We start from the raw sequence: 15,388 nt of genomic DNA on the forward strand, positions 1-15,388 counted from the left end.
TGTCCAATTTTGGTGAGCCTGTGGAAATTTTAGCCTCAGTTTTCTGATCTTAGCTGACAAGAGTGACACCCGGTGTGGTCTTATGCTGTTGTAGCCCATCCGCCTCAAGGTTAGATGTGTTGTGCATTCAGAGATGCTCTTCTGCAGACCTCGGTTTTAACAAGTTAATATTTGAGTTACTGTTGCCTTTCTATCAGCTCGAACCAGTCTGGCCAGTCTCTTTTGTGGACCATTTTCTGTAAACCCTAGAGAGGGTTGTGTGTGAAAATCCCAGTAGATCAGCAGTTTCTGAAATACTCAGACCAGCCCGTCTGCCACCAACAACCATGCCACGTTCAAAGTCGCTTAAATCAACTTTCTTCCTCATTCTGATGTGCTGTTTGAACTGCTGCAGATCGTCTGGACCATGTCTACATGCCTAAATGCGTTGAGTTGCTGCCATGTGATTGGCTGATTAGAAATTTGTGGTAACAAGCAGTTGGTCAGGTGTACCCTAGAATATGGCCGGTGAGTGTACACAGCTCTTCATGACTTGGCACCTCACTATCTTTCTGATCTTCTTACTCTCAGAGCTTTGAATATTTGAGCAACTGTGGGTTCTATGGAGGGTCAGAGAGCTCCAGGATTTCATCGAAAACATTTTTTTTTGTTTGTGTTCTGTTTAAAAAGACATGAAGGTGAGTAATTAATGACAGAATTGTCATTTTTGGACGAAGTTTTTTTCTTTAAATGAGCAATCAAGGGCTTTAGCGTTTAATCTCAGTGACAGACACTCGGTGACCCATTTCTGCCTCAGCCGTGTGGCGCTGCTTCTCTTGACTGGCACCGTCTCAAACATCCTCCTACCCGCTCATGACTCACGCTGGATCAGAGGAAGAGCAGTCTGACAGCCTCATTTTCAACCTCACCTGCTTTAAAGAGTCACTATGCTTCCTTTACACTGATGCCAAACCGAGTTCATGACTTCGCCTGTACCGCCTCGGGTGGGCATTCGCACATGGGAGTCTAACCCAAGATCAGTGTTAAAGACTGCTTTGAAATAACCAGCATGCTTTGTGAGCAATATATCAAGTTGATTACTGTCTTTCTGCTTCAGAATTGGGCTTTTAATTCAGTATGTTACTGAATCGGAGTGTCACAATGGCGCAGTTGGAAGGTCGCTGGTTCAAACTGGTTGAGTTGGGATCTGTGTGTAGAGTTTGCATGTTCTCCCTGTGTTGGCGTGGGTTTCCTCCGGGTGCTCAGGGTTTCCCCTATAGTCCAAAGACATGTGGTATAGGTTAATTGAATAAGCTAAATTGCCAGTAGTGTATGTGTGTGAATGCAAGAGTGTATGGGTGTTTCCCAGTGTTGGGTTGCAGCTGGAAGGGCATCCGCTGCGTAAAACATATGCAGGATAAATTGGTGGTTTATTCCACTTTGGTGATTAATAAAGGAACTAAGCCGAAAAGGAAATTAATGAATGGATGTTACCGAATTAATTCTATGCTAAGCTTCTGTTGTTGGTACAGTTGCTAACAACTGTTCCTACATCATTTTTTTTATTGCATATTATTAAAAACAGTATACAACCCTGCTAAAAAAAAACAGCATATGCTGGTAAGGTGTGTTTTGATGCTGGTTTTAATGCTGGTTTTGCTTTTCTCGTTGCTGGTTTCAGTGCTGGTCTTGCTGGTCTCGATGCTGGTTTTGCTGGTCTCTATGCTGGTTTTGCTGGTCTCGATGCTGGTTTCAATGCTGGTCTTGCTGGTCTCGATGCTGGTTTTGCTGGTCTCGATGCTGGTTTCAATGCTGGTCTCGATGCTGGTTTTGCTTATCTCATTGCTGGTCTTGCTGGTTTCAATGCTGGTCTTACTGCTGGTCTCGATGCTGGTTTTGCTGGTCTCGATACTGCTTTTGTTGGTCTCGATGCTTGCCGGTTTCAATGCTGGTCTTCCTGGTCTCGATGCTGGTCAGGATCAGCACTGAGACCATCAAAATCAGCATTGAGACCAGCACTGAAACAAGCAAGATCAGCATCAAAACCAGCAGAACCAGCATCGAGACCAGCAAATCCAGCTTTGAAACCAGCATGTCAGCATTAAAACATACCTTACCAGCATATGCTGTTTTTTTTCATTAGGGAAATACTCTATACAGTTAAACTTTACATCACATGAACATTTTTTTTTGTCTGTTACTCTAACACCTTGGTGGTTACCAAGATGTTGCTATGTAGTTGTTAAAGTGTTTTAGTCATTTATAGCATGTTGCTTTGATGTTTTGGTTGCCATGATGTGGCTAGGAGGTTACTAAGGTGTTCTTAGTCATTTTTTGGGTGTTGCTTGGATGTTTTGCTGGTTGCCAATGTGTTACTATATGGTTAATAAAGTGTTTTTGTCATTTATAGCAGTGGTTCCCAACCTTTTTTTGCCTGAAACCCCCTTTTCCCCCTGAAAATATTGTAAGGCCCCCCTCGACATTTTAATGATATTTTCACTCATATAAGTTTGCAGTAAGAAAGACAAAAAAAAAAAATTCAAACAAATAGTATGTATATTGCTTAGATGTTTTGCTGGTTGCCAATGTGTTGCTATATGATTTCTTTACACTGATGTGAAAATGAGTTCATGACTCCGCCTGTACCGCCTCGGGTTGGGATTCGCACATGGCAGTCTGACTCCAGATCAGCATTAAAGACAGCATCCACCAGGAGCTGGGTTTTTGAAGGAGAGAGTGTGACGAAATGCACCCCACGGGCTTTAAACTCTGGGTATCGGGATGTTTGTGGATGCCGGGGGGTCTAATTTCATAACGTTTCACGCACACGCTTGTCCAAGCACAATGTTAATGATGCAAAGTCAGGGTCATGTGGGTGTCACAGACACGCCATCAGCGCTGTACGCAGACCAGATCCAAGGACGAGAGTGCTAATAGGATTTCCAGCGCCTTTCATTTAGCGTAAAGATTTTCTGTTTTGAGTGGGTGAGCGTGCGAGGCCAGACACACTGAGCTGATTGTTAAAGGATTTCCTGTTGGTTCTGCTGACTTTGAACGGCGTTTAAATCAAATTTGTGAAAAATGCACTCCGTTTCAAAACCTAGTCTTTGTAGACAGCATCCTAAGCAGGAATGCATTTCATTAGTGACTGATTTGAAATGGCCAGCATGCTTTGTAAAAAAATATATATATTAAGTTGATTACTCTTTTACAAGTCTTTCTACTTCATTATTGTACATTTAGTCCAGTATGTTTCTGAATATATTCTATTCTATGCTATGTTACTATTTCCTACTATTTCTCAGTAATCAAACATAAAATTGACTACACTGTAAAACCAGACAGTAAACTTTTTCAATTGAAATTAGTGTAGTTAACTCAAAATTTACTAAATGTTGATGCTACTCATTTGAAAAGAGTTTTGAACTCAGTGTTGAAGGCAGTGAGTTAAATACATACCTCATTACTTAAACTTAAATGGAGTAAGTTCAAAGTACTCATATAGATTAGTTTTTGAAACATCTGAATTAAAGTGGCTGTTTCTCAATTCCAAGAACGCAGAGAACGGACTTGCGTTCTTGTGGAGACCGGTCTTGCTAGGTGTCCTCGGAAGAACGAACTCAGGAGACCCCGAGGGCAGAAAACACATCCTTTGAGAAATGAGATGCTGTGTTCTTCCTGATGGTCACATGACCTTCACGCGTTTAAATGGTACATTTTTTAAACATTACAGCATTTATATGATTTATTTTTCCAACCTTTTTAAAATATATACTTAGCATAAAAACATTATAAATATATGTTGCACAATATAAATAAAACAGATTTTAATACGAATTTCAGCAAACAAACACCCTTAATGTGTTCATTCCTTTATTAAAATCTCCATGCTAATGTTTATATTCACCGTTTCATTTAGGAAAACTCCTGAGGTAAATAAGTTAAATCTCCGAACTTTAATAATAAATCTAAATAAAAAGCTGCGCTTCCCACCTCCATTCGCAATGACTTCTGGGACTTCCAGAGCGAGTTCGGTGCTCAAGTCTTCATCGGTGCGTCCTCAATATCAAGATCACATCTTGAGTCTTGGAACTGAACTTTGGCAGCTGATGATGACGTTACACAAGAACACGACGACGCAAGACCGCTGAAGAATGCATATTGAGAAACAGCCAGTGTTTCCACTGATCATTCAGCAGCTTAATTGGAGTTCACCTGTGGTAAATTCAGTTGATTGAACATGATTTGAAAAGGCATACACCTGTCTATATAAGGTTGACAGTGCATGGCAAAGCACAAACCAAGCATGAAGACAAAGGAATTGTCTGTAGACCTCCGAGACAGGATTTCTACCCTGTACTAAAATGACGGCTTTATTGCTGCATTCCTTCCAATAGACAGCGTATGCGACATCTAATGGAAATATCCATGGGTGTTGCTATATGGTTACTAAAGTGTTCGTAGTCATTTATGTTACTTTGAAGTTGCTTTGTTCTGGTGGCCAAGATGTTCCTAGGAAGTTACTAAGGTGCTCTTAGTTATTTTTTGTGTGTTGCTCTGATGTTTTGGTGGTTGTCAAGATGTTGTTATATGGTTGATAAAGTGTTTTTAGTCATTTAAAGCATGTTGCTTTGAAGTTGCTTAGATGTTTTGGTCGCCAGAATGTTGCTAGGATGTTACTAAGGTGTTCTTAGTCATTATTTGTGTCTTGCTTGGATGTTTTTGTGGTTGCCAGTTTGTTGCTATGTGATTGCTAAAGTTTTCTTAGTCGTTTATAGCATATTGCTTCGAAGTTGCTTAGATGTTTGTTTGCCAAAATGTTGCTAAGAAGTTAGTAAGGTGTTCTTGGAATTTTTTGTGTGTTTCTTGGGTGTTCCGGTATGTGCTATGGTAGGTTTTGCTATGTGGTAACTAAAGTTTTCTTAGTCATTTATAACATAATGCTTTGATGTTACTTACTATAGATGTTTTTGTTGCCAAGATGTTGCTAAGAAGTTACTAAGGTGTTCTTAGTCATGTTTGTGTGATGCTCAGATGTTTTGGTGGTTGCCAAGGTGTGGCTATGTGGTTACTATGGAGTTTTTTGTTAATTTATAGCATTGGTTGGAGATGCTCGGTTGTTTTGGTGGTTGTCAATGTGTTGCTATGCAGTAGCCTAAAGTTGTTTTTTAACATATTAGGGGGAAATTGCTAGGGGTTTTGCTATGCAGTTAGTAAGGTGGTGAATATTAGTAAATGATTTCTTCAGAATTTACTAGAAGTTTGAATTACCTCCTATAAAAGTAATAGCAAACAATACTAATTCACCTTTCAAAAAAATACATCAGTAATATGCTCAAATATTATATTATGTATATTATATATATTATATATTAGACAGATATGAGCTCGAAAACCTTCTAATTGAGCGCAATTTCTAAGCTTTATCAGATAGCAATAACCAACTTTCCTCCTCTGATTCCTTGCTCTTTCTTTTCATCATTTTGATAACCGACAGTAATTATTGAAACATCCCTGCATCATCCACAGCCCATATTTCATAAGCATTGTCTCCTTTATGAGAGCGCCCTTAATGAAAAGCTTAATTAAACAGTCTCCATCTTAGTCTCTGTCTCAGTCATTTGTCAAACGAGCATCTGCAGTCTGTCAGTAAAATGACTGTGACCTGCAGCTCTGGAAAACAGGCCGTTTCAAAGGTTCACCTCCGCAGTCTCTGCAAACTCTCTCAAACCAGCACTAAAATTACTACTGTCATTTTCCAGAGACAGACGTGAAGGGTTTCTTTCTCTCTGTCTGTGTGTGATAAACAATCCACTGTCTGTGGGGAGAAATGGTGGAGAAGAAGGAAAATACTGCCCCTCAGAGGACAACTCTAGACTTTCAGATTACTGCAACTGAGGAACTGAGAAAATCTGTCTGTCTGTCTGTCTGTCTGTCTGTCTGTCTGTCTGTCTGTCTGTCAGTCTGATCTATACTGAAAAAGGGTATACATTTTTACTCCAACAATTTGGTAATAAATTGCACAAACACACATTGAATTAAATGTTTATTATTAGTAGTAATAATACAATTATGATTATAATAATAATAACAATAATGATCAATAATAATAATATTAATACTGTTATTATTAAACTATTAATAATATTAAATAAAATAATAATTATAATAAAAACAACAATAATAATTTATATTTATTAATAAAAATAGTATTATTATTGCTATTATTAATAAAAATATTACTGTTATTATTTTTTTATTAATGAAAATTATAATATTAATAATAATTATTATTATTACTAATAATATTACTAATACTTTCATTATTACCATTAAAAATAATAATAGTTATTATTATTACTATTATTATTATTATTATTATTATTATTACTATTATTATTATGACTTTCATTATTACCATTAATAAATATTAATTATAACCGATATTATTATTATTATTAGCAGTAGTAATAGTAGTGGTATTGTTATTATTATTATTATTAATTGCAAATTTGAATGCACATAATCAGTGGTGTACAATAAAACAATTAAACACAAATAAACCTGTTTACTTAAAACATACTTATTTATGGCAAATGCAGAGAAATATTTTGAAGGGACCCTTTTTTCCAGCTGTGTATACATAAATACATATATAGATCTCATTAAAACAAACAAATGAAACAATTTGAAACAAACAATTATAAATTCATAAGATACACACATTATTTTTCATTTGTTAAATATGTATTGTAAAAATGAAGATTTCAGATACAAAAAACACTAAACTACTAATAGCTGTCAGAATTTATTATTTAATTTTTTAAATCTTATGGCTCTTGCATACAAATTTTTAGATGCATATATGCTAAAACTTTACAATAAAGGTCACTTCTCTTGCATGTTGTTTTTTACAAATGTTCCTGTGAAAATGAAACATTAAACTGAAAAATGTTGCAGATGAATGTCAAAAAAGCACCCATTTGTACAGAGCAATTTCTCTTTCTTCCGTTAAACACCGGTTTTCAGCATTTTTCAAAATATCTTCATTTGTGCTTGACAGATGAAGAAACCCAAAATTGATGACAGAATTTTCAATTTTGGGGTGAACGATCCCTTTAAGAACAACAACGGTTATGATGATAATTACATATTAAATACTTCTGTTGAAAAAAAGATGCTTTGAAGAAAGCTGAAAACCTGTAACCATTGACTTCTATAGTACTATTTGTTTATGCTAACGAATACAATGGAAGTCAATGGTTACAGGTTTTCAACATCTTTCAAAATATCTTCCTTTGTGTTCAACAGTAGATCACATTCAAAAAAGGTTTAAAACCAGTAAAGAGTCAGTAAACGATGACAGAATTGTACTATTTTGGGTGAACTATCCGTTTAATATAAACAAACAGAAGACCAGCAATGATTATGATGACAATTACATATTAAATACTTCTAATTAGTGTTGCTAATGTAATTCAGTTGAACACTAAAGAAGATACTTTGAAGAAAGCTGAAAACCTGTAACCATTGATTTCCATAGTACAGTTTGTTAATGCTAAAAATACTATGGAAGTCAATGGTTACATGTTTTTCCACATTTTTCAAAATATCTTCATTTGTGTTCGACAGAAGAAAGAAACTCATAAAGGTCTGAATCACGTAAAGAGTCAGTAAACGATGACAGAGTTGTACATTTTTGGGTGAACTATCCCTTTAATATGAACAAACAGAAGAACAACAACAGCGGTTATGATGATAATTACACATTAAATACTTATAATAAACATTACTAATGTAATTCAGTGTTACCAATATAATTCTGTTAAACATGAAAGAAGATACTTTGAAGAATGCTGAAAACCTGTAACCACTGACTTCCATAGTACTATTTGTTAATTCTATGGAAGTCAATGGTTACAGGTTTTCAACATTTTTCAAAATATCCTCATTTGTGTTTGACAGAAGAAAGAAACTCATAAAGGTCTGAAGCAAGTAAAGAGTCAGTAAACGATGACAGAATTGTACATTTTTGGGTGAACTATCCCTTTAATATAAACAAAAAGAAGAACAGCAATGATTGTGATGACAATTACTTATTAAATACTTCTAATTAGTGTTCTTAATGTAATTCAGTTGAAAACTAAAGAAGATACTTTGAAGAAAGCTGAAAACCTGTAACCACTGATTTCCATAGAACAGTTTGTTAATGCTAAAAATACTATGGGAGTCAATGGTTACAGGTTTTCCACATTTTTCAAAATATCTTTATTTGTGTTCAACAGAAGAAAGAAACTTATAAAGGTCTGAATCAAGTAAAGAGTCAGTAAACGATGACAGAGTTGTACATTTTTGGGTGAACTATCCCTTTAATATGAACAAACAGAAGAACAACAACAGCGGTTATGATGATAATTACACATTAAATACTTATAATAAACATTACTACCGTAATTCAGTGTTACCAATATAATTGTTAAACATAAAAGAAGATACTTTGAAGAATGCTGAAAGCCTATTACCATTGACTTCCATAGTACTATTTGTTAATTCTATGGAAGTAAATGGTTACAGGTTTTTAACATTTTTCAAAATATCCTCATTTGTGTTCGACAGAAGAAAGAAACTCATAAAGGTCTGAAATAAGTAAAGAGTCATTAAACAATGACAGAGTTGTACATTTTTTTGGGTAAACTATCTCTTTTAATATCAACAAACAGAAAGACAATGGTTATGATGATAATTACATATTAAAGGCTTCTAATTAATGTTATTAATGTCATCAGCATTGGCTAATATCATCTGTTAGTCTCATAATGGAGAGCCAGCAGGCATTCATTCATTCATTTAATGGAAATCTTTCTCCTGGAAGTCAGTGGTGAAAAGTTGAGGCCCACAGCAACACTAGCGTAATGAAGCTGTGTTACGCTTCTGACTGGCTCCGAGCGACAGAAAAGCCAAACACTCATTCAGTCATTACTCTTAACAGGAGGGGGCTTTCTCTCTGATGGATTGGCAACAACGCACACCAAAGTAAAAAAAAAGAGTATAGTTCAAGCATGGTTAATGTCTTCGCAGCAAACGCTATACTTTCAAGCCAGACTCCCCACTGCTGTCGTAATTTTGAGATCCATTTTCAGGAAACAAGAAAACACTTGAATGTCAAACATACAAAATGGATTATGGACCAGTGGTTATCATTGGAGTCTGATAAGGCTTTTTGTTTACTGAGGGAGAAAGGGAAGTGAACACCTCGATTCACTGAACTTTTAACGGTCTGTTGGAAATCCGTTTGACAGACTACAGAGTAAATGGACTGGTTTGATCAAATTCAGAGCTTATTAAAATCTCTTCTTCTTTTTGTTGTCATTATGAGTTTTACGGTGGCTCAGTGGTTAGCACTGTCGCTTTACAGCAAGAAGGTTGATGGTTTGAGTCCCGACTGGGCCAGTTGGCATTTCTGTGTAGAGTTTGCATGTTCTCTGTGTGTGAATGTAAAAGTGTGTGGGTGTTTCCCAGTACTGGGTTGCATCTAGAAGGCCATCCAATGTGTAAAACAGGGATCACCAGACTTGTTTTTAGGAAAAACTCACCTAATTATGACTAAAAACAAGAATTTATTTTTTTCTCGTTTAAACTTTCCTTGATTTAGGAATTATTAGGTTTTTGGACTAGAAACAAGACAAAAACTTCAAGTAAGAAAAGCATTTTTTTGCAGTGAATAGTTAGCATTTTGCCGGTTTTGTCAAATTAGAGTAACATCACAAATTATTTCCTGGATAATACTTTAATAATGCTAATAATTTCATATAAAGCAACAGTGCTAAACAGTTAAATCGAATGAGCCCTTCTGCATTTTTTACCTACAATATAATCTGTCAGTGTCCACTAGGGTGCAGCGCAACTCTCATCAACATAAATTTTCCATATCCTGCCTTGAACTGGACTGCTCAGATGAATTGACCTGCATTTCCAAAGAAAACAACCCAATATAATTCAGTTAAAACGAAACAGCCTCTATGCATACATAAATGCCATAATAACATGCAATACTAATCCGGGGTCACCACAGCGGAATGAACCGCCTACCTATCCAGCAAGTTTTTACGCAGTGGATGCCCTTCCAGCTGCAACCCATCTCTGGGAAACAGCCATAAACACTCATTAACACTCATACACTACGGACAATTTTAGCATACCTAATTCACCTGTACCGCATGTCTTTGGACTGTGGGGGAAACCGAAGCACCCGGAGGAATCCCACACGAATGCAGGGAGAACATGCAAACTCCACACAGAGGCTCGAACCAGCAACCTTCTTGCTGTGAGGCGACAGCACTACCTGATTAGCATTAGCATATTTTTGTGTAACATGTTTAACGTAATTGCCACACAAACAAGTATGTTGCTATTAAGTTTTAACAATAATAGTTTTGTATGTTTAACATTGAAAACATTAGCATGTTTTAGCATGTTTTAACAAATCGGTAACAATGTTTATAGATGTTATACAGCATACATTATCATATACCCATGTTTTAATACATTAACGTGTGTATCGTGTTCCCATTATGAATTATTTTGCTGTTTAAAATTGCAGGTATGAATTAGCATGTTGTAAACATGTTTAACATCTTGCTAGCATAAATTATCATCCTGTTAACATTTTAAACACATAGTTAGCAATATTTAAGCCCGTTCCTATCTCGAATTAGCTTACTGCAAGTATTGTTTCTGCTATTAGCATGCTGTTAGCATACTTCTGTAGTTTACATATATTGCTTGCATTAATTAGCATATTTGCTAGCATGTTTCTAACATATTCAGTTGCTAACATGAACTAAATAAAACTAAGTTTAATGCATTTATTAATGTTTAACATTGCAAGCTTGAGTAAGCATGTTGTTAGCGAATTTTAATATTCGGCTATCATGTCCCTGCTAAAAAAAACAACTTGAATCAGCTTAGGCTAGTTGGCTGGTTTTAGCTGGTTGACCAGTCTGGTTTTAGACAGGTTTTGGCCATTTCCAGGCTGGTTTCCAGCCATAGCCTGGTCTTAGCTGGTCAGGCTGAAAAATGACCAGCTAAAAGCAGCTTGACCAGCTTGGTTTAAGCCTGGCTAGGCTGGTCAAGCTAGTTTTAGCTGGTCATCTCCCAGCCTGACCAGTTAAGACCAGGCTGAAAATGGCTGGAAACCAGCCTGGAAGTGGCCAAAACCCCTCTAAAACCAGCCTGGTTGACCAGCTAAAACCAGTCAACCAGCCTAGGCTGGTTTAAGCTGTTTTTTTTTCAGTAGGGGTTGCTAAGATGTTGCTGTTTAACATTGCTAGCATAAATTAACATGTTGTTAGCATGTTTGACATCTTGCTAGCATTAATTCTTTTTGCTGCTAGCATTTTTAATGCCTTATTAGGAATATTTAAGCAAATTCCTATCTTGAATTAACTCGCTGCTAGTATTGTTTCTGGCATTAGCTTGCTGCTAAAACAAATCTGTAGTATAACATGTTTGCTAGCATACTTTTAGCATGTTTAATTGCTAACAGGATTTATCATGAAGCGTTAAATGCACTTTTAAATGCTTAATAATAATGCAAATGTGTATTAGGATGTTATTAGCCTATTTTATCACTGCTATCATGTTGACGTTTTACATTGCAAGCATAAATTAGCATGATTTTAACATGTTTAGCATCTTGCTATTATGAATTACACTTAGACATTTCAAAGGGTTTTTACAGTAACTTACTGGCAACACTGTTGCCAATAAGTTACTGTATTTTAGATTTACAGTATACAACTGTAAATCCGTTTACAGCATGTTACCGTAGTGGTTGAAAATGGTTAACTACTGTAAAAACCTAAGTTAACAGTTAGCTACTGTAAACCTTTTAATTGTGTCCTAAATATTTTATAATATAATTTTATTAATATCATTTTAATACTATAGACCTAAAAAAGACACAATTACAAAATATTAACAAAATAAACACTCTTTATTTAAAACATTGGAGATGCTTAAAACAAGCTTAAAAATGTGTAAAAACATTACATTTCAATCATTCAAAATATTTTATTTTAAGAAAAAAAACATTGAAAATGACAAAGCACATTAACATACATGTACAAAACTAATTTAAGTGTCTGACCTGCATATTGTTGAGAAAAAAAAACCCAATTGTAATAAGTACTACTGACATTAAACCAGACACAATTACAAAATATTCCATTCTTTAAAACATTAATAATCCTTAAAGCATTTAAGGAAAATGTGTGAAAATTACATTAAGCAATAAAATCAACACATTAAAAATAAATAAATCACACAAAGCACTAGAACATACATGTACAAAAAAAATTTAAACTTCTGAATTGCATATTGTTGGAAAAATAAATATTTGTAACTATTAGCCGACTCAGAAACAACCCAACTTTAAAATATTACTAAATCTGGTGTCAAATGCTCAACAAGGTCTGAATTCACATGTTCAAATGCAATTCATCTTTATTTCTATTGCACTTTTACAATGTAGATCAATGATGTCATAGCAGCTTAACATAGAAGTTCTTGTAAATTGAAGCTGCTTCAGTCCAGTTTTCAGAATTGAAGCAGTAAATGTCACTGCTGAAAGTCCAAACACATAAGAGCAAATCCACCGATCCACCAATCGTAGCCAAGCGATCCAGTGGCGACAGTGGCATGGAAGAAACTTCACCAACTGACGAAAGTGTAGAATAAAATCCCTTGAGAGATAGCAGGCTCAGTTGGGCACGACCAGTTCTCCTCTAGCCAAACTTGTGCAAGGCCGCAGTCTAGGCACCAGAGGCTTGAAAGTTCACCAGCGGGTGGTCAGGCTGGCCCATTGGATCAATGCGGAAACTCATTGATAATGTGTGTCTTTTAGGATTCACTCCTCCATGACCACCACAGCATCTGGTCAGGATTTGGCCCAGTCCAGGATTATGAAGAACTCTGGATAAGGACAAACAGACTAACATAAGCATAGAAGAAGCTTGTTTAAAAAAAATAAATCATATACTGGTTAATTATTTTGAAGCATGGCAGCTAGGTTGGGGTAGTTTTCAGCTGGTACTGAGCAACTGGCTCCTGCTCATAACCTGCTCACTACCATGTTTAAAAGAGAACTAACCAGAATGTCCTGTTTATTTTTTTCCCTAACTAGGTTTTACAAAAACATTGTAGCATTTGTGATGGGTTGATTCACTGCAGGACAGATTAGACTATTTGTTTTATGTATTCCTAATAAACTAAAACAGACTGAATACTGATACAACTATTGAGAGTGTCTCACCTAATCCAAGTTCTCAGTTAGCTGGTGAAAGAAGGATAACAAACTGTTGTTCATGGTTGTCATTCTCTTCACTACTTCTCCTGCCTTCTTCTGGCTCACTCTGGTTGTTGCTGTGCATTTTGTTTCATCCTCTGGAATTATTTATACAAAAATTTTTATTATTTTATTTATTACAAAATATTTAGGCAACATGAAATGGGGAAAAGGACATTTAATACAAAGATTTTTTATTTAGCTTGCAACTAAACATGTGACACATTTTGTATTAAAAGTAACGTTACTATATTGAGAAACAAATAGATGTACAATACTTACTGTTGTATGAGGTCCAGTTTGCACAGGCAGGCTCCCAGTATTCTATATTGAGACCATAAAAAAGCCAAAAATACAGATAAGAATACCATGCTACAATCCACAACCTCCACACAACTTTTTTTTATTTGTTTACCTTGGTTGCTTACTGGTCTTGCTTATTTTTTAAGCATAAGGCTGTGCTGATCAAGATGTTACTCCGAAATGCTGTTTGTTTCTTCAGACAAAACCTGCTGCTGTGCCAGTGCCATATCTAAACAGAAAAAAATATAATGGTAACAATTATGTTAAACCAAATGTCAAGAGTTGTGATAAAAATATAATTAGCAAACAATAAATAGCAAAAAGGTGGTTATTAGCATAATGCATAGAGGTAAAGTTGGTTTTATATTAGCAGATAATAATTTAATTTCATAAAAGTATTATTTGCAAACTCTAAATAGCGAAATCATTTTAGCAGCTAATGACTATCAAAGAACAACATGCTCACGGTCAAATAAACAGTTTTAATGTTGATTTCAAGTCATACTGGCATGCTAATTCTGATCGAATAATTAAAGTAACATGGTAAACAGTATAGAGTCTTCTAAATGAACGAATGTGCGAATATAAAACCAACTTTACCTCTATGCATATTGTATAGATTTACGTTAACGTTCTTATAGGTTACGTCGCGATGTTATTTTCTCAAGCTAACGTTATAAGTTACTCTAATATATATAGTATAAATCAATATAAGTTAAACGTTGCACGTTAAAATGAGTTTGAGTCCAATTCAGTATAAACTTAGCTCAGTTTAGCTAACAGTTAACATTACCATTTTAAGATCGCTTCAGCCAATGTTGCCGAGCAATTATATGCTAATAGAGGTGCTCAAATCAATGTCGAGTGTTGTCAGCACATACAGACGCGCTTTTACCTGGATTATTTGATGGTCTTTCACTCATATTCTTCTGGGGGAAAACACTCTCTGCCGGACCGTTGTCTCGTGCTAAGTGTCCTCCAAAACTGTCTGCATACCTCTGGTTCCCTCCTAAACCAAAACCCGCTGCAACACCGGTTCCTATGTAAATAAATAAAAAGATATGAAGAGAACAATGGCTAATAATCATAAACAGTCTTATTTAAAGTAATAGTAGTGTTAATGTAATAAATTAAATAAAGGTAACATCTTAATAGATGATATATTTCTCAAATGGGCGAAATAACGCCAAGCCAGAGAAAATAATAATAGCCAACTTTATACTTTACTTTGTTCTATTCTCGTCCACAAAACATTCTGTAAAATGAAACACTGCCTCAGCTTACCAGAGTAAAGTTTGTTAAATCCAGTATGTTCTTCAGGCACGCTAATAAATTGTCTTCCAGAATTGCTCCAGGGTCCTCAGGCAAAAAGTGGTGCAGAGTAGTCGAATCGCCGCAAGGTGGCGTTGAAGCAGTTGTGGAAAATACAGTATAATACACGAATTTTTACAAATACAGTACATCACTGTATATGTTGTTCGACGTCACACTAAATTCCCATAATGCAACGGTAAATACAGTTAATTACCGTAAAAGGAATTTGCAGTATTACACTGGGTGAAATACAGTAAATAACTGTGTAATTTACAGAAATGTCTAACAGTGTATTATGCTGCTAGTTTTTTCTAATGCATAGTTATCAGAATTTAAGCACATTCCTATCTTGAATTAACATGCTGCTGGTATTGTTTCTGGCATTATTATGGTGTTAGCATATTTCTGTTGTTTAGCATGTTTTCTAGTATGTTTCTAACATGCTCA

The 15,388-nt window shown here is 35.5% G+C and overlaps 2 long non-coding RNA genes across 4 annotated transcripts in view; one reads left to right on the top strand and one right to left on the bottom strand.

The window, feature by feature from the left end:
* LOC137496660 (uncharacterized) overlaps positions 1 to 15,388 on the top strand; it is a 148,989-nt gene that overhangs the window by 55,155 nt on the left and 78,446 nt on the right. The window lies entirely within an intron of this gene.
* The window catches only part of LOC141376658 (uncharacterized), a 5,649-nt gene continuing 2,292 nt past the window's right edge, over positions 12,032 to 15,388 (bottom strand). Inside the window, exons 2-6 of one of the 3 annotated variants that reach the window (XR_012387319.1) lie at positions 14,523 to 14,666; positions 13,740 to 13,856; positions 13,607 to 13,648; positions 13,292 to 13,422; positions 12,032 to 12,951 (exon numbers count right to left, since the gene is read on the bottom strand). This is a non-coding gene — a long non-coding RNA (uncharacterized lncRNA). Of the gene's footprint in view, positions 12,952 to 13,291; positions 13,423 to 13,606; positions 13,649 to 13,739; positions 13,859 to 14,522; positions 14,893 to 15,388 lie in introns of those variants that run through there. The other 2 variants (XR_012387318.1, XR_012387317.1) reach the window with 2 other exon arrangements.

The sequence above is a fragment of the Danio rerio genome, chromosome 11 (genome assembly GCF_049306965.1).
Source record: "Danio rerio strain Tuebingen ecotype United States chromosome 11, GRCz12tu, whole genome shotgun sequence".
NCBI classification, from domain to species: Eukaryota; Metazoa; Chordata; class Actinopteri; order Cypriniformes; family Danionidae; genus Danio; species Danio rerio.